At 37.5% G+C, this 27,965-nt stretch overlaps 1 long non-coding RNA gene across 1 annotated transcript; it reads right to left on the bottom strand.

Moving 5' to 3' along the window:
• Positions 1 to 4,082: 4,082 nt before the first annotated feature.
• Positions 4,083 to 20,554, bottom strand: LOC141923837 (uncharacterized). The gene is made up of 3 exons (XR_012623413.1): positions 20,361 to 20,554; positions 13,855 to 13,918; positions 4,083 to 4,340 (listed from the first exon to the last, which is right to left on the bottom strand). It is a non-coding gene; the product is annotated as an uncharacterized LOC141923837 (long non-coding RNA).
• Positions 20,555 to 27,965: the final 7,411 nt, after the last annotated feature.

The raw sequence follows: 27,965 nt of genomic DNA, 5'->3' as shown, positions 1-27,965 counted from the left end.
TTTCTTACAGAAATGGGTGGCCACATTTTTACATGTCAAAGAAAAATAAATAAATTAAATTTAGCATGAGGCAGATACTAGCATGAAAAAAACTCAAACAATTTAAGTTTAGTAACCTTGTAAATAACTGAAAGCAAAGCCTTAGAATGGAAAGTGTTGAGCAATCTTAGTAAAAGACACTCAATGTCACAAACTCTACATATAATAATTTTTCCTTAATGTAACTGTATCCTATCCTTCAGTTCTCCAGCTGGAGGCTCATTTCACAGATACCTTTGTCATTCTGAATAAAGTTCATTGACAGCAATTTTGTGAGAACAGTGGGTATTAATAAACAGAAGCTCAGGGAATAACCATGGTAAAAGGATCATTTTCATCTCTATGGTGTTGTAATAATATTTTTTGAGGCCCAAAATGCAAATATTTGGTTTGATTTTTTTTTTTTTTAAGTTGAAAAGTCTACTATTTTTAAATTATGACCTACTGCTGCACTCCTTGGAAAATAACAATGAAGTGCCACTCTGACACATGGGGAAAAATAATTATTTCAGTTATTATACAGAGATTACACATGAATATGGTGAGGGAAAGCTATCTTCTCTTGTGTATCAGAATCTGTGCAGGAACAGTTAAAGCTGTGTGACTTTATTGCTCCACTTCACCTGGCACTACACAATAGAGAATTTGTACAACTGTGGAGTGGTTTGTTCCCTTTCTCTGGGTGGGGATTCAGGGGGAGATTTGATCTTTGTTCTTCTGAGCAATGGAAATAAGACTCCAACTTTTCTGGTAACATTTCTGTCTTGTTTGCAATTGTGTTCTTGCCTTGCTCTTATAATTTTCACCTTTGTAACCTGTACCTTATATAGTCCTAATGTATCTTATACAAAGATCAAACTGTAAAATGTGTTTTTGACAAATTTCTGTTAAAATATAGAATAGACAATCAAATGATACCTATAAATCCATTGCAACTTTTACCAAGGTCAATGTTTAGTTTCTTGCCGTCACCTTCAATAAATTGTGTAATACTCTCTTCCCTATATATTGACTGTCATCCCTTCCTTTATTGTTTCTGAACTTTAAAGTTCAGCCCATGTAAATATACAGTCTTGCAACTGCCAGCAATAATTTTGTCTCATGTGAAAGGCACACAGCTCTAAGTCATACATGTATATAGGGAGTTTTTGTCCCTTTTCGGCACAAGAATGTCTGCATCCACCTCCAATATCTATGGGGAGAGATCAGAAACCCAGACTTTTCCTCAGGAATCCCAAAGGTGATGTTCTCATCTTAAAACAAAAATAGACATTAATGGGCTCAGAATAGATCCTCAAAAGTGCCTGAGTCCCATTTCCAGAAGTGATCCACAGAGATGGTGTTGTCTGAAATACCAGGTTAGGGCTGAGAATGATGGATTACAGTTGTTCATGTCCTTTAAGAAGGAAAGCACCAGAGCAGACTGTACAGGAAGTGTACTTCTACCACTTAATTTTTCATATGTGCATTCTGTGTAAACAGAGATGTTTTCTCCCTATCCTTCTAAATTATCTACATGAAATCACTGAGAGAACTAACAATACCTAAAAATCCTTATCAGCATATTTTCAGCAGTAGATTATGGCCACACTGAGTTCAGTATCTTTAATATCTCTAATATCTTAATATTTTTTAAAAGACATAAACTCTAACATTCTGCCCCTTTCTCTTAAAATAGTAAACTTCCTTGAGAATAATTGGAAGGTTTTAAAAGATAGTCTTGAGGTGGTGGTACCTGTTTTGGTGAGACTGTTTGTATTTCAAAAAGACTGCAGAAATTACCCTGAAAATTATTTCTGTTTATCTTCCTAGATGTGATTTTTAAAATTTGGTTTTAAGATTTACACGTTGATGAGATTAAAAGATTAGATGGAGAATTATCATTTACTTATTGATGAACAGGGAGACTGTGGACTCAGATGCCCTACCATCAAAAACTCTTTGACTTCCTCAGTTTGTTTTATAAACTTTGCTCATGTAAAAGGAACAAAATTGTTGCATACATGAAAGATGTAAAAGACACCTTGTCATTTGCCTTATCATTGGCATACACATATGAATACACACTTAAACACACATTTAGACTGATATATCTTGGCTCCATTTTGCGTAAGTAATATCTTATTCCAATGTTAATCCACTGAAATATTTTCTTAAAGTACCTTTGCCAGGAGGAATGCCTGATCATAAAACATGAGAAAACTGATTTCCTTTAACTGCGCATTGAAACTGTGCAAGTGGATTATTGGTTGTCAGGATATTTAACAGAATTCTTTTCCTCAGTTTAAATATTTGTTTTATGAACTGTGACTTGTGAGAAAAAAAATATAAAGTGGCTAAGAAGATAAACATATAATGAAGAAAGGAATACACATTAGATATTCCTATACACGTTAGATTCCTGTAATCTAACCTGGGAAATAAATGGTCAGCTGTAGACATCAGTCAGGCAGCTTTCTCCACACCAATTTATGAATTTCAATACTTATTATGTAGTAAAAATGTTACAATTATACAGTTTAATTTCTCATTTTGCCAGGCTGCTCAGAAAACAAGGAAAAGTTATGTGAAAGAAAAGGTCTTTAAAGATAATGAAATAATGTGTTCATATTTTTTTCCATTTTACCTTAAATATTGTTTAATGTGTTCAATTTTTTAATATCCTTTTTTTAATACCTTGATTTTTCACTCTTAAATTGCATTTATTTCATAACTTGTGCTGATTTTCAGAGGTTTGCTTATTATAAGTTTACTGTATTGACAGTGGTTTATAGCAGCAGAGCTCATCAGGTCATGTAAAACAAGCTCCTTTTGTACCACATCACATATCATCACATCATTAAACCATGAGAGACCAAATGATTGGAAGAAATCTATTCATATAACCCCCTCCTCAAAGTAATTATTGATTAAATCTGAACAGGCGAGAGCACTGGAAATCATGTTGAAGAATTTGAGGCTCTTTGAGGCTTTAGTTTAACATGTAGGTCAACACAGATTGCAAATGATCAGAACTTCCTCACTTCTTCTTAAGGATATACCTACACTGGACCCTGAGGTATTTAGTCTTAACATACCTCGTTAGATACCTAAATTACGTATCCATTTGAACACAGGATTCTTCCCAGACTGTCCTACTCTTCTTCTCAAAGTACTGTTCTCAGTAGGTAAAGTAGCTAGCAAGAAGACTATATTAGCACTGCCTAAGCTCTCACAGAGCATCAGCAGAACTTCTTGGTTTTGCAGTATTCCTGGATATCATGAAATCATCAGAAGGATCTATAGCTCTTTAAATTGTCATACTACAGGAGATAGAACTATGTTCAAAGTCTTGTACTAAATCTGCACTTGGTGAGCACGTGGATAAGACCATTTACAGGTCTCTTGTTGACAAAGTTTCTCCTATAATATAAATAAACATATGCAAGAAAACTAAAGTTTGACTGAAGGTTCTTGAGGACCATCTGAGAACATAGAATGAACTGCAACTGAGGTTGTTTGACCTTGGCTAAATGCCAGGTACCCACCAAGTCACTTTATCACTTTCCCCCACTTCCCCTTTTTTTCTCAACAGGGCAAAGAGGGGAAAGAAAATAAGATAGGAAAAAACCCCGACCCTTGTGGGTAAAACAAAAGCAGTTTTAATATAAGCAAAGCGAAGCAAATGTCCGTGTGCGGAAGCAAAAAAAAGAAAACAGATTTATTCTCTACTTCCCATTAACAGGCAATGTCGGGCCTTCTCAGGAAGCAGGGCTCCAATACGCGTAGTGGTTGCCTCGGAGGACCAAGGGTGACCCCCCCCCCCCGCCTTTCCTCCTTTTTCCCAGCTTTATACTTGAGCCGACATCATATGGTATGGAATATCCCTTTGGTCAGTTCGGGTCAGCTGTCCTGGTTGTGTCCCCTCCCAAGACCTTGCCCACCCCGTCCCACTGTGGGGGGGGAAATGTCGGAAAGAGCCTTGGTGCTGTGTAAGCACCACTCAGCAGTAGCCACAACACCAGTGTGCTATCAACACCCTGCCAGCTCCCAACATAAAACACAGCACCATGAGGGCTGCTATAGGGGAAAACCAATTCCAGCTCAGCCAGACTCAGTACAGCAACAAAGACAAAAATCCTTAACAGAATTCAACTTCTCCAAACAGAAAACATCTTTCTATAAAGGTTTTTTGTTGTTGTTGTTTGGTTGGTTGTTTGGTTTGATTCGGTTTGGTTTGGTTGTTTTTTGTTTTACTGGAAATCCACAGCAACAAACTTACATAAAGCAATAGTATTCGTTCAAATTAGCCATTTCTCCACCTGGAAAGAGAAAAAAGAAGATAAATTTCAGATGATTTCTTAGCCATGTTGCAGTCCTACTGAAGGGCATTCAGCTGTTCTGATGAGTGCTGTAAAACCTGGGTAAAAGAGAATAAGAACAGAACAAGAACAGAGCTTAACCACCTAGGAAAATGAGGTTAAATCCCACTAATATCTAAGAAGTGCTTTCAATAGTTCCCTTGTTACTCAGGTGTCAAGCAATTAACACATGTCTATTGGACTCATAGGTTATCTAAAAGCCTGTCCTTGGCAGTTTTACCCACAGTAGAGCCCTTAGTATTATTTGTTCATTTATGTTCTTTTTCCCTCTCCTATGGATCATTTATGAAGACTGCAAATAAAAGAACTCACATAGATGCACAGTGGAAGCAGCTTTTGAATATTTGATGCAGATAACTTTCTAGGGTATTGAAATGTGTACTAGAAATTTAAAACTATCCAAATCCAGAGAACAGAATAATGGTCAAGATGCTTATATGTTTTCCCATTATTAACATTTTCAGCAGAGCTATAAAGTATATGTTGTTTGCAGGAACTCAAAGACCTTTGTCTGGTGGTATATTTGTGAAATACTCTTCTTAATGGGCAGTGAGACATTACAGTCTGTAAGCTGATACAAGCAGCTATTATTCTTAGACTGGAGTTTGGAACCACTGTTGTTGAGCAACAGGAGGAATAAAACCCCAATTTTTTTAACATTGCAGTTCTGCAAATAAAAACCACAGGATTCATTTTTCAATATATAGCAAGAGTAGTGGGGATGCAGAGAGGCACCCATAAAATGGGGTAATGAGAAATAAAGGAACTTTACAAAACTATATGTCCTGGTTTAGCCAGGATAGGGTTAAGTTTCCCCAGCAGTGGGGGGGAAGCTCTAGCCGGGTTATTCATATACCATGCTGACGTCACATCCTGGCGCGAGCGTGGGAAGAATCGGTGATCGCGTGGGTTGGCGCAGCCGGTTCTCTCTTTGTTGTATCGGTATATACTTTGCTGTGTTCATTGTTATCACTATTATTCTTATTGTTATTGTTTGTTGTGTTGCTGTTGCACTGTTGTATTAAACCTCTCCTTATCTCAGTCTCGGGGCTTTGTATTTCACTCCCTTTGTGGGGGAGGGGCAGTGGCCGCGTGGTCTCAGACCCCGGCAGGGGCTAACCACACTATATAAAAACTGGAATCTCCACATTAAGTAATTTACAAATATTCTTTACCTCGGGGAGGGGGCGGGGGGAAGTAAAAGAAAACAGGGCTTGATTAATCTACTGCTGACATTTTGCTCTTCAGAAGAACAATACTAAGATTTGGGAACATGGTTAACATCATTTTGCCTGTGACACATACAGTATGAAGACAGTAAACTGTCAAAGGGACAAGAATTCTGGATAATAAGTAGACATCATCTTGGGAAGATCAGAAACTGTTGTATGCTATTTCTATCTAAAAATACATAAAAGGCATCAAAATCAGCAACAATTTTTAAGAAAGCTTACATAGCTCTGAAACATTTATTCCATATTTGGAGTATTTGCTTTATTTTTTGGAAAATAAATGATTGTTTCAGAGGTTTTTGATTATTTGCTTATCTTAAGAAATTTGTCCTTGGTGCATTGTCCTTTGAGTTCAAATTGCACTTAAGACATAAGGTTAGTCAATCTTTCTGACAGAAAGACTGATATATCTACAGAAAATGCCACAACAGATATCCATTCTTAAAACTCTTGTTGATAGGAAAGAAGGTAAATTAATCATATTTCTGTAATGCTGAAATTATGGAGCTTTTCTTAAGGTGATCTCATTGCAAAGAACCATCAGCTTCTTATTCTCAAAACACAAATTGATATTTTTTTGTAGTTAAATGGTCAAATCATAATCACAATGTTATAAACAAACTGATACATCAAAAGGAAAGAAGCATTCCTGCAAATCATACATATAGCAGTCATTAAGGTTCTTACAAAACTGACCTTTGGAAGTTAAAAACCAGTTCTCAAATATTTGAAAAAGCTGGGATAAAAAGTAAAAATGCATATTTCTATTATCTGCATTATTAGTCTATGTTGAAAGCTATAGCTACTATTGTTAGCTAGTTTTATGTCTAGCACTATAAAATATATAATTATAAATAACATCTTTCTTGTCAGCTGTAACTTATCCAGTGTTATGATCAATAACATGTGCATTTCATCTACATATCATAGCAATAATCCTTGTACTTTTTTTTACAAATGCCTGTAGTTACAGACATCCTAGATGTAGCACTAATTGAGTATTTAGGTATTTAATGATTGTTTAAGAATTAGCATGTAATTCCCAGTCATCTAGATGAGAAACGATATATCCATCGTATTTAGCAAAGGTTGCCTGAAGAGCAGCCATGATTGACAAACTAGATTTTATTAAGTTGTAAATTTTAGATTTGTTAAGGATGTTGAACCCTAGTTCCCATGCCAAAAACTTTACCTTTATGATGTGCATTCTGAATTAAACAAGAACCAAAAATTTTATCCCTTGTCATACCACTACAGGCCCTGGTAAAAAGACTGTCTCCATCTTTCTTCCTTCCCACTTTATACGCTGAACGACTTCAATAAGGTCTCTCCAGATCCTTCTTTTCTCCAGGCTGAACAAACTCAGCTCCCTCAGCCTTTCTTGATAGGAGAGGCGTTCCAGACCTCTGATCATTTTTGTGGCCCTCCTCTAGACACGCTCCAACAGATCCATGTCTTCCTTGTACTACTGATTTAGTACATCTTCTAAAGAGAATGAACTAAGTACCTATTTGACTACTCCCAACAAAAGACATTATGAAATATCTGAAAAGGTACATTTTACATGATCATGAATATTTTTAATAAGCACACAGCCATTTTCAGTTCATCACACTTATTGTACCCCATAGTATCAAAATGAATGTTTCTAATTGTTGATAGTAATCTGTCTTTGACAAACTCACACTCCTATGTCTGACTGTTGCATGGGTTGGATTTGTAGATGTAATCACTTCAAAAGCAACAACTTTGGCTATAAGCAAGTCAGTTCTGCAAAATGTTCAGATTACTAATAGCTATGCAAAGGTACTCACATTCAATAACACACACTTGAGGACTGCTCTCCAAAGACCATAAAAATGGCCAAAGGTAGTAAAGTCACCATCTTGAAAACAGAAGGCTTTAAGCAGTATCTCAAGAACTTAGATTTATCTACTTGAGGCAGCAGACCTTAAGCTGTTTTGCAGGAGTTTCTTACGTTCATGACAGAGAGTTTTATTGCTTATACAGTCTTACCAAAGTTATAAGGAGAAAAACCAATGGTATTTTTTAATCCTTGAATATTTCCAACAACACAATCAGATTCCATAACTGAAATACAATCACACTTTCATCCCATCAAAGTATTAGAAAACATATCCTATGTTTTAATGATAAAAATATATTTTTATTTTCATAAATCAGCAAACTAGGGTACTCATTCTTTACTGTATTTTCTAAAATGCACCATACACTATAGAAATATAGATAATACAATACGGATGGAAAAACTCTAACTCTAGTTACAATAGTAACTGCATAAGATACTCATAGTCTAAGTTTACACTACTAAATAAGGAGGGCAAGGCCAAGTCTCAAAACCAATTCTACCTGGAAACCACAGCAAGTACACAGAGTGTGAGCTGACACACATCCAGCTCCCTCAGGCAGAGGAACACTTCTTAAAATTTCTCATTTCCTCACTGTTGTAGGTTAATCTTGGCCGGCAGCTCAGCACCACTGAGCTGCTTGTTCACTCCCCCCCACCATGGGGTGGGGGAGTGAATCAGAAGGGTAAAATTGAGAAAACTTGTGGGTTGAGGTAAAGACAGTTTAATAGGTAAACCAATGCAAAATAAGGAATTAATTCACTACTCCCTGTTGGCTGACAGCTGTTCAGCTATTTCCAGGAGAGCAGGGCTCCATCATGAAAAATGCTTACTTGGGAAGACAAATGCCATAACTCCAGACATCCCCCTTGATCCTTCTTCCCTGCAGATTTTTTTGCTGAGCATGACATCATATAGTCTGGAACATTCTTCTGGTCAGCTGGAGTCAGCTGTCCCAGCTGTGTCCCCTCTCAGATTCTTGTGTACCCCCAGCTTACTCATTGGCAGGGCAGTTGTGAGAGGCAGAAAAAAAAGGCCTTGATGTGTAAGCACCATTCAGCAATAGCTAAAACATCAGTGTGTTATCAACACTGTTTTGGTCACAAATCCAAAACATAGCTTTATAAAAGCTACCATGAAGAAAATTAACTCTATCCCAGCCAAAACCAGTACACCTCATAGTATAGTGAAATGGAGTGTAAGAGTAGAGAGCAGTAGACTAACAGTTTTCATAAACTACTCCCTGACAGTGTGCCTGTGGTAAATGTTCATGCTGTTATCATTTGCAGTTCCTTTTTCATCATTAGTGTGGTTGCATCATCTTTCCTTGCACTTTTTTGTACATATAGCAGCCTTTGCAGGCTTGTACCTTGTGATTTAGGTACTCTGTGTACATTTTGAACAATTAGGCAAAGTTTTATAACTAAGCAATCATCACCTCTCTTATCTTGAAACCATTCCTATGCCAAATACTGTTTGAAAAAAAAAAAAAAAAAGAGATACTATTTTCAGGGCCTTTAGAGTACATACTCTAGTTTGTTTTTTCACCAACATTCAAATTTACAAGTGTTACTACTGCTTCTGCTAAGTGCTATATTAGGTGCACTTCATACCACTGGAATCTATAATTTTTTATTTTTTGCCCTTTACATGCAAATTTCAGTTTACCATCATACACACAAGATGTATCGGGATCTTTCTCTAAACCATTTGCTAACTTTTATGTTATCAACATTACTTTCTGATATACTATAAATTCCATTATAGCTTGTGTCATTTTCTAAAATCTTAGCTATTACATATATCATTTTGCCTTGAAATTTCAGCTAATGCTAACACTGTATAATTTGTACTAGTAGGGGCACATTTTAAAATGTGAACTTGTGGCTGCAAAACCTGCAACTCTAGATGCGAAAAATCTACATAAGCAATTCACTGATATCCCCCTGAAAAATGAATGTGCAAAGTCTTGGGTGATTGTTTGCAGATAAATCAGAATAAACTGGATGTAAATATTAAACATGGAACTTAATCTAAAAAAAATCCTTGCTCACTGATGAGAAATAAGCTTGCAATTTCAGAAGAGTTTATGTGAATGACTTTCCCATGTCGAAGCATGGGATGTCTGTGGTTTACGGTCATAGCATGAGAGAGACATCAGCTTTGAAGGACACTGACAGAGACTGGATTAGCACATTAGGGAAATCAATACCACCCACCCCATCATCTGGCAGATAATACAGCAGAACTGGGAAGAGGGAGAAGAGACTCATCTGATGTGACAAAAGTGTAAACTTCTGTGGTGGATTGACCTTGGCTGACTGCTAGGTGCCCACCAAGGTGCTCTCTCACTCCCCCTCCTCAGCAGGACAGGGGGAGAAAATCAGATGGAAAGGGTCATGGGTTGTGATAAGGACAGGGAGATCACTCACCAGTCACCATTGCAGACAAAACAGACCTGACTTGCTTAAGATTAATTTAGTTTATTCCCAATTTAAATAAAAAATAAAAAATTTAAAGTAAGATAGAGAGAAACAAGAACAAAACTAAAAACACTTTCCCCCCACGCCACTCTTTCTTCCCAGCCTCAGCTTCACTCCTTTGTTCCCAGGTCTTCTACCTCTTCCCTGCTCTACTAGCAGTCCAGGGGAGATGTAGAATGGGGGTTGTTGTCAGTTCACAGCACTTCATCTCTGCCACTCCCTCCTCACAGTCTTCCCCTGCTCCAGTGTGGAGTCCCTCCCACAGGATACAGTCCTTCATGAACTACTGCATTGTGTGTTCTTCTTACAGACTGCAGCTCTTCAAGATCTGTTCCAGCCCGGGTCCTTTCCATGAGGTACAAACCTTCAGGAAGAGACTGCTCCAGTGTGGGTCCATGTGCCACAGTTCCTACCAGAACACCTGCTCCATGTGGGTTCCTTTCCATGGCCACAGCTCTTGCTAGGAGCCTGCTCCTACATGGTCACTCCATAAACTGTAACTTCCTTCAGGGCAAGTCCACCTGCTCTGGCATAGGGTCCTCCACAGGCTGCATGGGGACAACCATGGTCTCTCCACAGGCTGCAGAGGAATCTCTGCTCCGGTTCCTGGAGCACCTCCTCCTCTTCTTCACTGACTGTGGTGTCTGCAGGGCTGTTCCTCTCACATTTTTCTAACTCCTCTCTCTCACAGCCACTGTACAGAGTTTTTTATCCTTTCTCATACATGTTTTCCCCAAGGTGCCACCACAATTGCTGACAGGCTTAGCTTTGGCCAGCAGCGGATGTTTTGGAACCAACTGGAACTGTCTCCGTCTGACATGGAGGCTGCTCCTGGTGTCTTCTTACAGAGGCCACCTCTGAGGTCCCCCTGCTGCTGAAACCTTGCCACACAAACCCAATACATCTAACTACATCACTCTGTGAACTAAGTTATTTCATTTCTGGTCAGACTCATGGCATCACAGATCCTTTATGCAATGGAAGAGTAAACTCATTCTAACCCTTGATGAATGGCCTCTCTTTCCAAAGCAGAATTTTACAGTGGAAGGGTAGAGTCCTTTATATCCTTATTCCTATGAGCAGTTTTTCCTCTTTACATTTCATCTCTGTACTCAGGGCACTCAATAGGTGTACTTGCATGTCCATAGGTACTTGTAGAGTAAATGATGGCCAGTTTGAACCCAGATACATTTCAGATATAAGATCACCATGAAATCCTCTTTTAAGCTCAGTACAGTGAGCACTTTGCTCATGAGAATAAACAATAACTGAACATATCTTTCTACTCAACTCTAACTCACAGTTTTCCATGCAAACTTTCCTAATATAATTCTTAATTGCTGGAAGACAAGATAAGCTGGAATTAAGTATGACATAAATGAAAGCAGGAAGGGGGAGCAAGACGGTAGCCTAGAGCTTGTTCAGCTCTTGCAAAGAGAGCTGAAAACAATTTAACTTTGCTTCAGTACTGATGTGGAAACTGGTCTGGAATAGATGTTTCCCTAGACTCTAATTAGAAAAGAAAAAGTGGAAGCAATGAAGGTCATTGTTGAAAAAGCATGTTCTTATTGATAACAATATAATTTGTAGCTGCTTTCAAACTAAAGTATGCTTAAATGGCTAATTAGAACATCCAAATAAACACTTTTAGAGTAAAAAGCCTTTCCTTCCTGTAGACACATTTCTTAGGGATGCCTTTAATGCTGACTGTTCTTCAGAGAATTCATGTTTAAACAGTCAGATAATTAACAATCTGTGTAAATATCCCTGATTTTTGTTATGCTTAGCTTTTGATTGGCTTTAATCCTTATCTATGCTTCATGTCTGTATTTAATACCCTGCAGAACTCTCCTGAAATGCATTTCTAAAAAATTGTATCTAGGCAAATATTGCTACATAGTAAGTACAAATATTTATTTGAATTTAAAATAAATATTTTTTCAACCATATTGTGCTTCTAAAATAAATATTTAAACAACTATGTTTTTTCTTGTATACATTTTTTTCTTATTAGCTTTTCATACAAGTATACTCTTATACAAGCATAAATGTGCACTTAGTTTTATCACTGGTTCTTTTATATCATCTGGTATTATAATTTTCCCCCATCTTGTTTGGCATCAGGAATAGTACAACAAAATATATATCAGAAATTAGACAGAAAAAGACACACACAAGACCATTAGTTCAAAACAAACTAAAAGTGATAATACGCTTCTTCAAACTATACAGATGTTTCTTAAACTACTTATGAAATAAAACAACATATTTGTGAAAGTAGGATTGGTTTTATATAAACATGTCTAAATTTATTGGACCATTTATTTGTAGGGAGTAAGTACATTTTCTCTACTACAGCACTTGGCATGTAGCTCTTTAAATCAAGAGAGCTGAGAAAATGGAACTAGTCCTTTAAGTATTTAAATAATTTTATTGCTCTAATTTTTGTTTTTTTCCTATCTTCAGTTATTTACTGCACTGATGGTTTTGCTGGGGAGGGGTGTGGGGGGGTGGGTATTCACACAATTCACTTTTATCCATCCAAATTCCTTTTAGCATCACTAACAAAGGGGCCCACTGAACAGCCAGTGGACCCCTTATGAACAGATGGCAGAAACTGATGCTGTTAGTATCAGACCACCCATTAAACTCTGGTGAGACCGCAGGGGCTAGTTCTGCATCCATCCCTGTAGAATATTACTTCTCAATACACTGTTTTAACTATGCATGAGAAAACTGAAAGCAACAGCAGGAGGAGATGGCTTTTTTCCCCACTTTGATCATTTGAGCTTTAGATATGTTAAGAGACTGTATCATCCACTGGTAGAAGTGAAGAATTCAGTCTGATCAAAAAACTTAGGAAGAGCTGTACCTAAGATTCTATTAAAGGTTTAAATAAATACAGCAGCCATGCAGAAGAGAAAAGTTTCGCTGTTGAACAGTATATTTGGAAATAGTTGAGCTCTTCTACTTATTTTCCAGTAGGGAAGACAGACCTATGGCTTTAAGTGGAAACAGCACACTGCCAAGGCCTGTGATTAGAAAATTAAATCACTGCTTGTTCACTTTTTCCAAACTTTTTTTTTTTTAAATTTCTGCATGCCTCTGCCTTTGAGTTACATGTTTTCTCTCAATGATTGTTTATTTCTATAATACAGTCTGTGTAAAATCCTGCTGCCAGGGAACTGGTCCACAATAAGTTAATCATGCACATTATACTGCAGTTACACTAAGACCATGTCTGCTTTACCACCTTGTCAAAAGTGATTTAAAATTTCACCTTACACTTACCAGTAGTTGGGCTTGATTTCCTTGTGAAAGTTTTTTCATATCTGGTCATTCCCTGAAGTGAGTAGCTACATATTTGTTTAATGCTTCCTTGGCATATGGATTAGCTCCCAAACTGACAAGCTCTTTAGCACTCATGGTCTAGTTTTTAGAACTCATTGCCAAAAATATATCAAAACATTGACTCCTTCTTAACATGAGGAGGAAATGCTACTTCCTCAAGACCCATTTACATTGGCTTTAACTGTATATTCTTGTATGTTTTGAAATAAGATGTTTTATCAAACAGTATATTGTCTATCTTAGTTTTGACAGGATCTATAATGAAAAATTATGGCACATACTTTAAAAGGAACAGACTGTATTGTAGAGAACTTTCACACAATATGTTGTGTACTATGGCATGCATGCCATTGAATTCTGAACAAGCTATAAGAAATAGCTGAAGAAATAGTGACTGAAATAGCAAAGATATATAAAAATTTCTTAGAGAAGCAAGTGTGAATGAAGAGAGTGAAGATCGTTTTACCACACTGAACAGAGACCGATTCACATAGAGGTTAAAATGGGAGCCAGTACTCACAAATACAGAGGAGGTACTTGGTTCTGTAGCCATTTCTTAAGGAAATCTTCTGCAGGAAGTCAGACTGGGAAATAGAATCACAGAATCATAGAATTGTCTAGGTTGGAAAAGACCTTGAAGATCATCTAGTCCAACCATTAATGTAACACTGACAGATCCCAACTACACCATATCCCTCAGCACGATGTCGACCCGACTCTTAAACACCTCCAGGGATGGGGACTCCACCACTGCCCTGGGCAGCCCATTCCAACACCTAACAACCTGTTCTGTAAATAAATACTTCCTAACATCTAGTCTAAACCTTCCCTGGCACAACTTGAGGCCATTACCTCTTGTTCTATCGCTTGTTACTTGGTTGAAGAGACTCATCCCCAGCTCTCTGCAACCTCCTTTCAGGTAGTTGTAGAGGGCGATGAGGTCTCCCCTCAGCCTCATCTTCTCCAGACTAAACAACCCCAGTTCCCTCAGCCGCTCCTCGTACCACATGTGCTCCAGACCCTTCACCAGCTTCGTTGCCCTTCTCTGGACATGCTCGAGTAATTCAATGTCCTTTTTGTAGTGAGGGAACCAAAACTGAACACAATAATCAAGGTGCGGCCTCACCAGTGCCGAGTACAGGGGTAAGATCATTTCCCTATACCTGCTGGCCACGTTATTTCTGATGCAAGCCAGGATGCCATTGGCCTTCTTGGCCACCTGGGCACACTGCTGGCTCATGTTCAGCTGGCTGTCAATCAACACCCCCAGGTCCCTCTCTGACTGGCAGCTCTCCAGCCACTCCTCCCCAAGCCTGTAGCACTGCTGGGGGTTGTTGTGGCCGAAGTGCAGCACCCGGCATTTGGCCTTATTGAAACTCCTACAGTTGGCCTTAGCCCATCGCTCCAGCCTGTCCAGATCTCTCTGCAGAGCCTCCCTGCCCTTGAGCAGATCAACACTCCCACCCAACTTGGTGTCATCTGCAAACTTACTGAGGGTGCACTCTATCCCTTCGTCTAGATCATCAATAAAGATTTAAACAGGAGTGGCGCCCAAACCGAGCCCTGGAGGACACCACTCGTGACTGGCCGCCAACCGGATTTAGCTCCTTTCACCACAACTCTTTGGGCCCAGCCATCCAGCCAGTTTTTTTACCCAGCAAAGAGTGTGCCCATCCAAGCCACGAGCAGCCAGTTTTGCCAGGAGAATGCTGTGGGAAACGCTGTCAAAGGCCTTACTGAAGTCAAGGTAAACAACATCCACAGCCTTTTCCTCATCCAATTAGCAGGTCGCCCTGTTGTAGAAGGAGATCAGGTTTGTGAAGCAGGAAATAGTTAGCAGATAGTTAGCTATTAAGGTATTTATTACAGAATGAATTTCTGGTGTTAGCCTACAAGTATATATTGAGGAAAATGATTTCCACAGGCTTATTGAGGTCAAGTGGGGATGGCTTCCAGGAGAAAGCTTTATGTCAATACTAAGTGCTTACAGAACTGCTTCTTACAGGGTAAATCAGACTGCATTAACAAAAGTAGAGCTTCTTTCTGCAAGACTCTAAGTAGCCACCCAGGCTGCTAATGTCTGTATCAAGAAGGCTATTGGGCCATATTACCACTTGCTCTGGACTTGTGTGCCTGGGTTTCCTTTGCATAGAAAAGAAGAAATGTGAGCAGGAAGCACAGAAAGGAAAATTATGAGAACAGTGCATGCTCATACCCTGACCTGTTGTGGAACTGGGACACAACTGAGAAGTCTTCAGGTCAAAGACCATCTCAGCATGGTCTTGTGGTTCTCTTAATGGTTCTCATTTTGCTTAGCCAAGCCTGTAAATGTAACCTTAATTAAACAAAAAGTAAACATACTGCATGATCTTTTATCAACAGAACACAAATAGTTCTCTTTTGTGAAACTGAGGGAATTCTGGAGAACCATATAATTAGGAGGCAGCTCCAAATATCCTCTTCAGTCACCCGTGTTATTCACAGACCGCTTATGTTGCTGAATGTGAAAAATCCCTATGCCTCAAAACAGCCACAAGTTTCCATGGGCATGTGAAAGAGATTTTGCTGGAAAACAGCAGTGCCATTTAGCTGCTTCAGGTGTTACAGGATTTTCTGGGAAGGTGTTCCTTAGACTATATTGCTTTAGTTACATGCTCAAAAAGTCTCAACCTGTGTAAAAGACTACAAAGAACAAAAGTTTTAGACTGTTGTGGGTGTCTTGATGAGTCAATGGTTATTTTATTATCCCAACATGTGGAAGACTCCAGTTCAAATGTCTACATTATTTGATATCTGACAGTGACCAATCCAGGCTGAAACATGCAGGTAACCAACCCAGATAATGGCATGTAGTTTCTCACCAAGATGTCATTGGTTGCTCTGGTGTGAGTGTCCTTCTTTGCATTTTCACTGCTCAAGAGGCTTGGATGTGTAGAAATCATATTTGCAAGAGTAAGACAGAGCTTCCAGATTCTAACGGGTAAGACATTTATGAGGATATATGGGGTATTTATTTGTACAAAATGGATCAGATTCAACATGAAATTTCTACACATACCCTCTTGGAAGGATTAATATAGTTAACGAATTTTGAAAGGGGATATGAATTGTAGTGTTTCTCCTAAACATCTCCTCATTATGAATCTATAAGGTTCCTTGTCCATTTTAACAGTGTCACTGAATTACCATTTTGGATACATTTCTCTTGCTATGCTTTGTATAAAGGCACTTAACTCACAGCTCAGGCAGGTTTCAGTATTGCGAATTCCTTTGCACATCAAGGCTTAGTCCAGTCACAGGCCACAGCTCTCAGTACTTTTGAAAACACACGGACAACACTACAGTTTAAAATTCACTTTAAAGATATAATTCTCTATTCCTGAAATGTTTCTACTTCCACAGGATTATATGACCAATCATTACTCCTGGAAGTAACTAAGCACACAACTTAGTGCACACAACTTTCTTATTTGTTGAGAATGCTGTCATCAGATAATAAAAAACTGGTAAGTTTTTACTGTCTTTATGTATGCATGCTTACCCCTCATCAATAGTCAAAGTGAATTTAGCCAATTCGACTTCACAAGTAAGAATGTAGAAAAAAACCTGAATGATAGGAAAACTTAGGTTCCAACTTTTGAAGTTAGGATCCCTATCTGTAAGGCTTTTTAGTATATTTTTCATAATTCTGCTTTGTATTCTGTTTCTCTTCACTTACACTTTCTACCAGCTAGACTGTAAACATCAACAACTCAGACATGGTTTAGAAGTATAATTTTACCGTAGCATACAAGCAAGTTGATATAAAAATGACATCATCAACAGAATGATTTATTTACCTTTATTTACAGATTACAGGACCATCCATCTAGACTAGGTAGCCCTTTTTAAAGTTAAGCATGGTAATCACAGAATTCACATTAAACTACTGAAATCCATTATCACACTCATAATGTCAAACGCACATGAAATCTGAAATCCAAATCCCCTATACAACTAAAAAATTCTTCCCAATTTTCATTTATTACTTCCCTAAATGCTCATGAAAACAATAGATGAGTTAACATATGTAGTCCCTCTCTCTCATCAAGGTACACTGCAAAAGCATTTCTCTTTCAAATTGAATCTCTACACTATTAAAACTCTTATTGATATAAAGTGAATGTATAAGAGGCAAGCAGCCTCAGTTTCATAACTGAACAGAAAAATCAGAAAGTAGAACGTATCTTTTGAGAAGAAAAATAAAAGACTCTACTGGAAACTACAAGCTACTGATTGTGTGTCTCATTTGAGTGTTATTCATGATGCCTAAATTTACTCTGAGAATATGGTTGGAATCAACAAACAGGTAACAGTGATGGGTGGTTCTCTATAATTTTTGAGCTATCTGATAAAAGCTGCCAATGAAAAAGATGACAGAGATGTTTTCAGCATTTCAAAATGAACAAGAAATATGGGAGGTGGCGTCACTCAATCTGTGGAAGTGAGATGCTGTTCTGTTAAATATTTACTGGTCATTATGACATTACAGAAAAGGTTTCAGTATAACATTTGCAGAAAAGAGTTCTCTTATTGGTTGCTTCCACCCCACCCCTGCCAAATGATCAAAGTACATATAAGGATATTAGCCTTTTCACAAACTTTTACTGGAGGAAACTTTATACCATTAAAGACAATGCCATTAACATTATTCAGTCTAAGAGTGCACTAGAGATCTTTAGAGCTTCTTCTAATGCGCACTTCTCTGTTTTGTAATAGCAGAAGTGAGATATCAGATGTTCATGCTCTACCACCGGCGTGGATCAAATTTTGATAGAAATGAAAGGCAGCAACTCATTTTAGATCAGGAGAGGAACAGTTACAAGTGGTGCATTTGCAGAAGTGCTTTAGTCTTGTAAAACAACCTTGCAAAGTCTGTCTTGCTTGTCTCCACTCTGTTAAGGAGTCTGCTTGTTTTACTACCTCCTTTTAAATGTAGCAGTCACACCTTTTGACATTTAAACCTACATATTGTTCACCGCCAGCCTCACTTCTTTCAAGCACTCACACAGGCTCTTGAGCTAATTGAAAAACTGTGCTGTAAATAAGCACTCAGAGACAAAAATACAAATGCAGTCTGGGATCTGCATTTTGAGCAGGCATGCCTTTCCATTTCTAACAGAAAACAATTAATTGGTAACAGCACACACCAATTACAACTTGATCATATACTTACATATTTTATAAGAAAACTTGGAAATTTACATTTGAACATGTTTGCTAGTTCATTACTACAACAGATTCCTTTTCTGGTCCCACAGAATTCTAATAACTTTTTATAATTGAAACAGGGATGAATCACATCATGGAAACACTGATCTTGCCAGACATCACCACTTCTGCACAGTTGCATTTGGGATTTTCACCAGGAAGAGTGGTTTACCAGTACAAAGCAGAAAAAGACTAAAGAGATTTCAGAGTCACCTGTAAATATGCAGTCTTTAAATCTTGCTATTTTAAAGTGTTTAGAAGATCTGAGGTCTTCTTAGGTACAATACATGTAAAAATGCTGGACTGAGAAAAAAAATGAGCTACAGTTATAACAAACTAAGAGTGGCAAAAGAGGATACAAACTTTTTTTTCCCCAGTTCTAGACAGGGTTTTGCAGGCGTATGGAAATAATATTTCCATATTAACACTCAGCAGCAAGAGATGATTTCAGAGTGGAGTTGTCTTACTGTGGCATTAAATTATTAACTCCAAAAGATATTGACAAAAAGAGTTGCATAAAATAAAATCTTCTGAATGAATCTGAGTGAAACTTTAATGTAGTTTCAAAAAGTTAAATTAACTTAGGCTTTAACATGAAATATTATTTTGTGTTTAGATGAATAAATCGTGAAACAAGAAAATGTAAATGTAATATTTTTGGACTGGTTTGACTAGTTTGCTGGAAACTTTGCTAAAAGAAGATTCTTCTGTCATTTTTATACCAGTTTTACAAAATCAAAGCAGAAAATCTTGAAGTTTTGGACAAGTATTTTAATATTTCTTGAATATGAAAACTACAACCAAGATCTTCAGCCTTCTGAAGCTGACTCTTCAGTAAGTGATGAAAAACAACAGAAAGAACAAGACATCCCAAGACTAGGAGAACACCTTTTTTCCCCCTACCTGGACATTTTCTTCAATTTAACCTTCTGTAATTTTTAACTTTTTCTCATCCTTTACCATATGTATTTATAGGTACACTCACCTTCATCACAACTTTATTTTCTAATATAAAACTATTCTTTTTTACTGCACTGCAAGAATGTGTAATATAATATCCTTCTTATCTTCTCTTTATTCCCTGACAGGTATCCTATCTGCTGCATGCAACAATTATCATCCCTTAGTTTAACAATCTGCCTCCTTGTGCTGAAGAATATTTTCCCTGTGAACAGATGTATAAAGCTTGTTGACACCTCATCAAAAATAAAAAGAAGCAGTCAATCTTAACATTATAAACCAGCCCTTTCTACATGGGAATTTCACACCTTATTTTCAAAGAGTGTTTTCCACAAACTGTTTTTAAATAATGTTTGTTAAAATCAATGAATAGGGAGGAAGCAGTGAGAGTTCACATGTGTTACTAGTTTTTAGATTGCCAGTGTGTAGCAATGTTAGTGTTGGGGACTGCAGACAGAGCTAGGTGTCATCATAGTAAAACAAAACCCAGATGTTCACTTTACATCTCTTTTGTCTTTCTTCTCAGCTTGAGTATTAAAGGACTTGTGTTCAGTCTGCAATTTTCAGCAAATCATTTTGTTTTGCTGATTAAGGATACCAATTAAACTAAGACACCAGAGTGAAAAGAGTAGGCGTATTTTACTAGTGATAACCCAATAATGTAACAGGGTAACACAGAAAACATGCAGCAAGAAAAGGCAGAATAGTGCACCTAAAGCAGCAAACAGGAAAATACAGGGTAATGCATCAAATCATTACTACATGAGAGAGAGAGAATAGTGATTAGAAAGATCCATCACCACTTGCATACGTTACCATCATCCAGATCCGCAGTCGCTGGGGAGCCCCGTTACAGCGAGGATTTGGAGAGCCTGTCCCAGCAAGTGGGAAATCCTGCGCAGTGTGTCCATCCGTAGGTGAGGCTTCCAAAGTCGCTGTGAGCAGGTCCAGCCTTATATACTAGAGATCGGCAAGCCAGAATAGCTGGCACCTTTGTTTTGAGTGGAAAATTTCTGGTTTCATTCTCCTGTTGGATTCCACCCAAAGCCTGGCCAGGGCTTGGGGGGGCAAAACCAAGGGAGTTTCTAACAAGGCCAAATACGTGGGTTCTCAGCCTTGAACAAGGCTAAACAAGGGAAGTTGGATATATTCTCTCAGCATTTCATCCTCACTACTGATTATATTCTAAGCTGCATGTTTCACTAGTGAGCTTACATACTTTGTTAATGATTACATACTAAGTTAGCAGCTTCAGCTTGGGGCCTGTTGTTCAGGCTTCAGTATTTCAATGCTTTAGCACTTTTTACATCAGGGTAAGTGGGTTGTTATAACTTAGTACAATACCTACTAGCACAATGGTTATCAGTTATAAAATATACAGGATTCGTGCTTGGGCCTGTTGTGTAAGCCTTAGCACTTCACATTTTCACATCAACACTGTTAACCATCAGATACACTGTGACAATTGCTGAAGTCTTATTTTCAGCAAAACACATTTTGCTCCCTTTCACATGCAAACATTTCTACATATGCTTCTGCTGTCACATTTACAAAAAATATCAGTTAATGTAAAATTACCATATGTTCCTGAAAGGATGGAATCCTTCCTAGTAATTTTTCACCAGATTTTATATTTCTGAAATTGAAATCTAAATAATATATATTGTAAAGAAAAGGCATTGTTTTACCTGCTGTGTCTGGTAGTTATTAACCTCAGAGGTCATCCCTTATAACAAACAGCAACAACATTAATTTGTGAATTGGCCATTGCACTAAAACAGGTCATATCTGGATATTCCAACACAATGAACCATATGATTCCATTGCTTACATCCTAAATGCACTGAATCTGAATACTCAGTCTTTATTCTAGGTATAGTCTTAGTAAAACCAGGGACTGAATCCATTATGTAAGTCCTTGATTCTCAGCAAGGAAATTAAATAAGTTCTCAATATAAGGTAAAATGATAAATTTTCAGTTCATAAGTGCCATAAACAATTTAAAGGCAGTATTGAATATCATCACTCCATAAAGTTGTCATTAAGTAGCTAAGCAGCTAAGAAGCTGCTATCCTGTTAGAAAACTCTGATTATTTTAAGAAGCATTAAGCAGTCAAAATAGCACACTAATTAATGTTGAATGTGTGTTAGCAGTCAAGTGTTCACCTGAAATTTTGTCTGTACATTATAGTATTTACGGCTCGGATTCACACTCCAGCCCTCGCCTAGTGGACAAGCTGGGGCTCGGGGGTGGAGACAGTTTACATGCAAGTCCAAGTTAATGAAGGGATGTTCAAAACATGAGACCTCCTTCGTCACTCAATATCATGCCTGAGACTAATGCCCAGACATTAATGGATTGCAGAAACCACAGATAGACCAAGTTTACCCAACAAGGCACACTACAATTTCCTGAATCTGTTCTTACAGTTCCAGTACAAATCATTCTTTACTCTGGATGGAAAATATAAAATCCCACGCTGTACTTTACCAGTTTTGCAACACATCCTCTGAAGAACCAAGATTAGCCATGATTCCTCATCCCTACTTCCTTCCTCCAGCCCTCTTTCCCCACTCCAAGATCCAGGTAACAATTTAGGGTTGTCTTCCATAGGAATTTTTGTTAGTTGCTACTCCTGTGGAACACCATGTGAAAGCCTTACCCATGTATTGCTACTAAGCAGAATTGAATTACCATGTCCTTTCTTCCTATCTGCAGCAGCAACAGTTTTCAGCCTGGATTGTTGCTCTTCTTTCCCAAACCACCAGGAAGAAGGTGGAAAGACAGAAGGAACAAAGAAGCAGTAGTTCTTCAGTGCTGAAAGCAAAGGAAAAGGGGAGGAAAGGAAAAAAGAACTACAGTTAGAGTTACTGCTAAATGATATTATGCTTCCTGTCTAATTGAACCCTGTGTCTTCCATCCCCCTGAAATCCTGCTGTGACTCATCACTTAGTAAAGTAAATGGTTTATTAATCAAGTAGACTAATTTGCTTGCTATTACTTGCTTTACTTTACTTGCTGCAAGTAATCTTATACCAAGTTGTCCTGAAAACAGACAGCAGAATCATTTGTCATTCTATAGCCATGTACAAAAGGGAAAGGAAGCTGAAACGGAGGAAGGGTTGATCAACTTAATCAGAGTCAGAATGGAAAAATGTGTAACTTTACTGAGGTGTCTGAAGATAGGCCTGCTTACAGATAACAAGGCTGAGTTGGGCACCTTTGCTCTTGTTAATGACAAGAGTAATTGCTGTATTTCTGAGTATAGGAGTATTCAGGGATCAGTTACCATTTCAAATCTCCTCTGAATTGTACTCATCTTTTCCCTTGAAACTCAAAATATTACTGTGAAAAACTTTCTGAGAACAACATTGAAACATAGCAGTTTCATATACCCCTAGTGAATCAAAAATTCGTATGAGAAAATTAATCACCTGCCTTCACTATACAGTTTTGTTATTAAAAACAACAATAATGCCAAACAAAACATGATTCTTGAGTAAGTAAAATAATGACTTAATATTATCATCCCTTTGTAATTATTGATATGAGATTGCTAAATTCTAAGGTGTCATCAACAAACATTAAAAAGAATGTTCTTTGTACCAGAATTAGCTTCCTAGTACCCATTCTGTTCTCTCAGAATTAATTCCAGAAGTAAGGTTTTCCTTTAATTAACTGTGCCACTTGGGAATCTGTTCTGCTTCAAAAATATTTCTGATCCCATAAAATGCAGATGATCTTCCCACCACTGTGTTGATTATTCTTTTATCTGGTTGTAACCCAACAGAGGGGCAAGGTAGCAGCAGCCCATCACTAGTGTCACTGTAGCTTACAGGTGCATGCAACTGCCTCCAAACCCCATTCACCGCAGGCTTTAACATTGCTTAAAGCCACAGGAGGTCCAACAATCTCCATTGCTATTGCCCAGATCTGTTTTTTGTCTGAGGTAATTTTCAGTTTGTTATTGACCATTAATAGCTGACAGGAGACAGTAACCTTTAAGTTACTTATTTTTTCTAAATTGTTAGCACATCTGAAATAGATGCCATGTCACAATTAATATAACAGTAATGACACATCTCCAGGGCATTCCAAAACAGTATATTCAAAGTTCACATTGTTTAATGGAACAATTAATGCAATAATTTTGACTCTAATATATCTTCACTTGTAAATCATCAAGCCATTAACCTTAATAAAGCCAACCTGCTGTCATTTATCATGCTCTTCTAAATTGCTTGATGCTACAATAACAGAATACTTCACAGTAAGAAATGCTTGAATGGCCCAGTGAGACCTGATAAATACAGCAACCTTTTAATGCACTGGGAGTATTTTGTAAAGAACAAAGGCAAGCTGGAAAGGTACAAGAAAGGAAAGAGGGACCAAAAAATAGGTTAAGTTAAACATAACAAAATGGAAGGTACTGATGGCAAACAGTCCTTGCATTATAACCAAAACCAGACATGTAAAGCTAAGGATAGGAAAACAGAACATCTTGGCACACAAAAATAAGCTGACTCAAATAGCTAGGGAGCATAGGCAATATGTACAAGTATACCCTTGTGATTGAGCCAAACAAGCATGAAGTTTGAGTATGATTCAGTAGCTGCAGTATACTGCGTTAGTCACATTATAAAGCAATGCGAGGCAACACTACGGAATGTTCAGCAAGATAAGGTAGTAGATCAGAGGTCAAATTTTATTTACCCATGAGAATCAGTCCTACTACAGTAATTTGTGAGAATTTTTCACAGAAAATTTTGGTCAGAAAAGCTATATCACTTAATTATAATGCAGATACCACCTTAACTCCTATCATCAGGTCAAACTCTCCTCTCTACTGAAAATGCGTGATCACAGTACAGATTTTCTATTTCAGTTGCTCTCTTAATGATGAACTAATTCTTAATGTGTTTTGTTTGCCAATAATTATTGATTTATATATTCAAAAAGGACTAAACAGCTCCCAAATGAAATTATAAAGAACCATAGCAAAACAAGGAAAGTCATTAGAAGTTTTCGTAATATGTGAAAGGGCAACTTGAATCCAATGAACAATTTAGGGACTACTTAACAGCATCATGAAGAATACATTCAGACCTAAATGACAAAAATAAGGTTAAAAAAAAAAAGTTCAAGCGGAATGTCCAGATTATTACAATGAGAGCTGTCCATTACATACAAAAATGGCACAGGTGAAAATGACTGTACTCCAGACTGTTTTGAGGGGAAAGAAAGCTCTGAAAGTGAAAGAAAAACACCTTAATCATACTTTTCCTTTTACCTCCCCTAATCATCAACTGTCAGCATTACCTCACTTCATGCTGGTACTAGTTATGCACTAACCTGTAAGAAAATCTTGAGTAACAAGTTCCAGAGGACTCAGAATATTATTTAAAGTTACTGGCCCAGATCAGCAGCTGGCATATATCATTGTAGTTCTGCTTAAATCAACACAACCTAGGTATCTGACTCAGAATTTCCAGAGGGAAATGATCATATATCTATGAATATAAGCCTGGCATTGTCTCCTTGTTATAAGAAAGGTCTATAATTGGGCACTCTCCCAAATTTAGATATTTTAAACTTTCTGAGATATTGGCTCAAGTTAAAAGTACAACTGTTACTATCTATAACAGACACTTGGCAAACCTATCTCAACAAAAATAGCGGATTTAATATTTCATATGAAACGATGATTTGCAGTAGTTCAAGGCAGGATAACCCGCACAGTATTCAATATTCAGAATAGTTTGTTCCAAACTAACATATGAGTTGCATCACAGGTAAATTATGTGCAACAACCATAACCACATCTTTATTTTAGACCATAAATTTCACAATATTTGTTGCTCTACCAGTGTTAATCTTCCACACTGGCTGTGATTTCATTAGTCTATGTGTCTTATTTAAATGTTGTTTTAAAGAAATGCCAATGTAATGAATAAAGTATCTCCATCACCCATAGTCATCTAAGCAGACTGGATTTTTTTTCCCCACATCCATTATCATCAGAAGATTAGTAGAACTAGCTTCACAAAATATGCGTACTGGGGGGGGGGGGGGGGGGGGAAGTTAAGCCAGATTTTCATATATATGTTCTTTTCTTGGCAGTTCCTTAACCTGTTATTGAAAAAATTGATCCAGGTACTGCATAGGAGGGTCCAGTGAGGTAACAGAATCAGAAAGAAGAGCCCTTGGAGGGTTAAAGTCATAGGATTTTTGATGAGCCAGCTGTGCCACCAGCTATGAAGTTCTGCTTTGGCAATGTAAGTCAGCTTTACCCCAACTATATATAAATTGTTTCAGAAAAAGAGAACCTTTCCCAGTGTCTTTCAATGCATTCACTGAATTTCAACCAGAGACTTAAAGAGAGTTTTGTCCAGACCAGCACTGATTTGGTAACAAGGTCGTAATTATGTTTGTGCATTTGGCAAAGTTATGTCATTCTTGCAAGTGATTTTCTACACTTTCATGTGCCCATAAAATGAGATTAGAGGCATATTGCACACCTAAGCTCTTCAATGGAGTAGGATGCAAAACAACCTTCAAGTTGATTTGGCATGCTGCAGTACCATGCAGGCCGTTCACCTCCTTCTGGAAAACATCGTGGCTATCTTAAACCAGAACTGCCTGCTCTGCTAATGCAAACACTTTGTTTCTGGCTCTGTAGCCAGCTTACTGAGGATTCAGCATTGTGTGGTTTTGGCGTGGATGGGTCCAGACATGTCTGAAACTCCTGGAAACACAAGCTATGTCTGTTGATTAGGTCCTGGGCAGGGCAGAATGAGTTCAGACTGTGTGTCAGAAACATGCTGGGCTGGTGAGAGAGCATCAAAACACTGAGAATCCTGGAGCCAAAAGCTGATGAAGTGCTGCCAGTCTCCCTGTACCAGACAATCAGAGCTGGAAATCTCCATTTTCCTGAAAAAGTGTAAGACCTTCCAAGAGGTTTCTAATTTGGGAAATGAAGCATTTCACTAAATCCATTTCCAAACCTGGTCAAAACATAGAAGACCAGAAGTATAACACAAAATCAAGTGTTACATACTTGACTAGAACGTCTTGGTCTGGAAATTCATGTTTTAGACATACATACCTGTTCTTTGCCTGTTAAATACATACAATATAACCACTGATAAATATGTGTTCAAAAGAAAAATGAGAGGCAAATAAATGCAAAAACCCTATTAAATTCAATGTATAAAGGTGTTAAAATGGCAAGACAAAATCAGGAGTTAAAGAACAAGTATTCAAGGTTTATAAAACATAAGTGTACATTATAAAACATTGATTCCACCACATTTTCTACTATTTCTGGTGTGTATGATGGCAATAAAAATTAGTTGTATTCTAATTATTGATGTGCCTCAGAGATGAAATTTCACAATAACATGGGTGATATTTAGATATGAATTTATTTATGTATTTATTTATTTTAATGCAAACAAATGTGGTCTTTCTTCTTCACAGCCTGGAAATTTTACTTTTAAGCATTTATTATGTATCACCCATCATTTCCTTTAATTTTGCTCATATTTATATGTGTTTGGCCTTTTTAGGAGTGCATGATACTTCTGCTAGCATGTGCACACCATGGGAATCTATTGTGATTTATGTTTTTCTTTTACTGTGCAACTGTCATTAGTAAACCCCTAATTCAAGAATTGTTTCCAGCAGTTCATTAAAATTCCCACACACTAGTCCTCAAATTTTTAAAAAGAGGGCTGATAGTAAAGATGGCTGAGTACACTTCTGACAAACCATGAGATAAAAACACTGCTTGTCATTGTTTCCTCAATGACATTAGAATAACAATAAAAATAAATCCACTTAAGTCAGCAGAGTTAAAATTGTATACAGCTATGTAAACAGAATGATCAAATATAAATTCTATACTAAATTGTAGCAAAGTGTATAAAATTATATAAAAATGTGGGCAGTTTTTCAAAGACAAACCAGAGTAATGACATACTCAGAACCTGATGAAATTCCACTGCAGCAAAAGCCCATTTATACTTTTGAAAAATTCCACTTTTGCAAATGTCACAGAGAATCTAAATCTGCTCTTTTTTCATGCTCATGAATGTGTTACTTCACAAGCAGTTCTACCGATTTCCTATTTCCCTTGAGAAATTCTCTTCCAAAGTGCCTCATTCCTCTTACATTCAGCTGCCTCCTAAATATCTCATTATTATTTCATATGTGCCACCCAGCTGCTCAAGTTTTGGAAATCCTACCAACTTCATAATCTGCCTTTTTTTTTTTTTTTTTAAGACATCTTGCCTTCCCTTTTGTTTTTCTTTCTATATAATGCGTTCATTTGCTCTTCCATGTCTTATGGACTGCTTGGATTCAGCTCTACTGAAAATGGTAGATTCTGATAAGTATTTTACCTTCTGACTACCTTGCTT

This window comes from Strix aluco, chromosome 5, assembly GCF_031877795.1.
Source record: "Strix aluco isolate bStrAlu1 chromosome 5, bStrAlu1.hap1, whole genome shotgun sequence".
Classification (NCBI taxonomy): Eukaryota; Metazoa; Chordata; class Aves; order Strigiformes; family Strigidae; genus Strix; species Strix aluco.
Note: the sequence above shows the minus strand (reverse complement) of the source record. Positions and strands in the feature narration are given on the sequence as shown.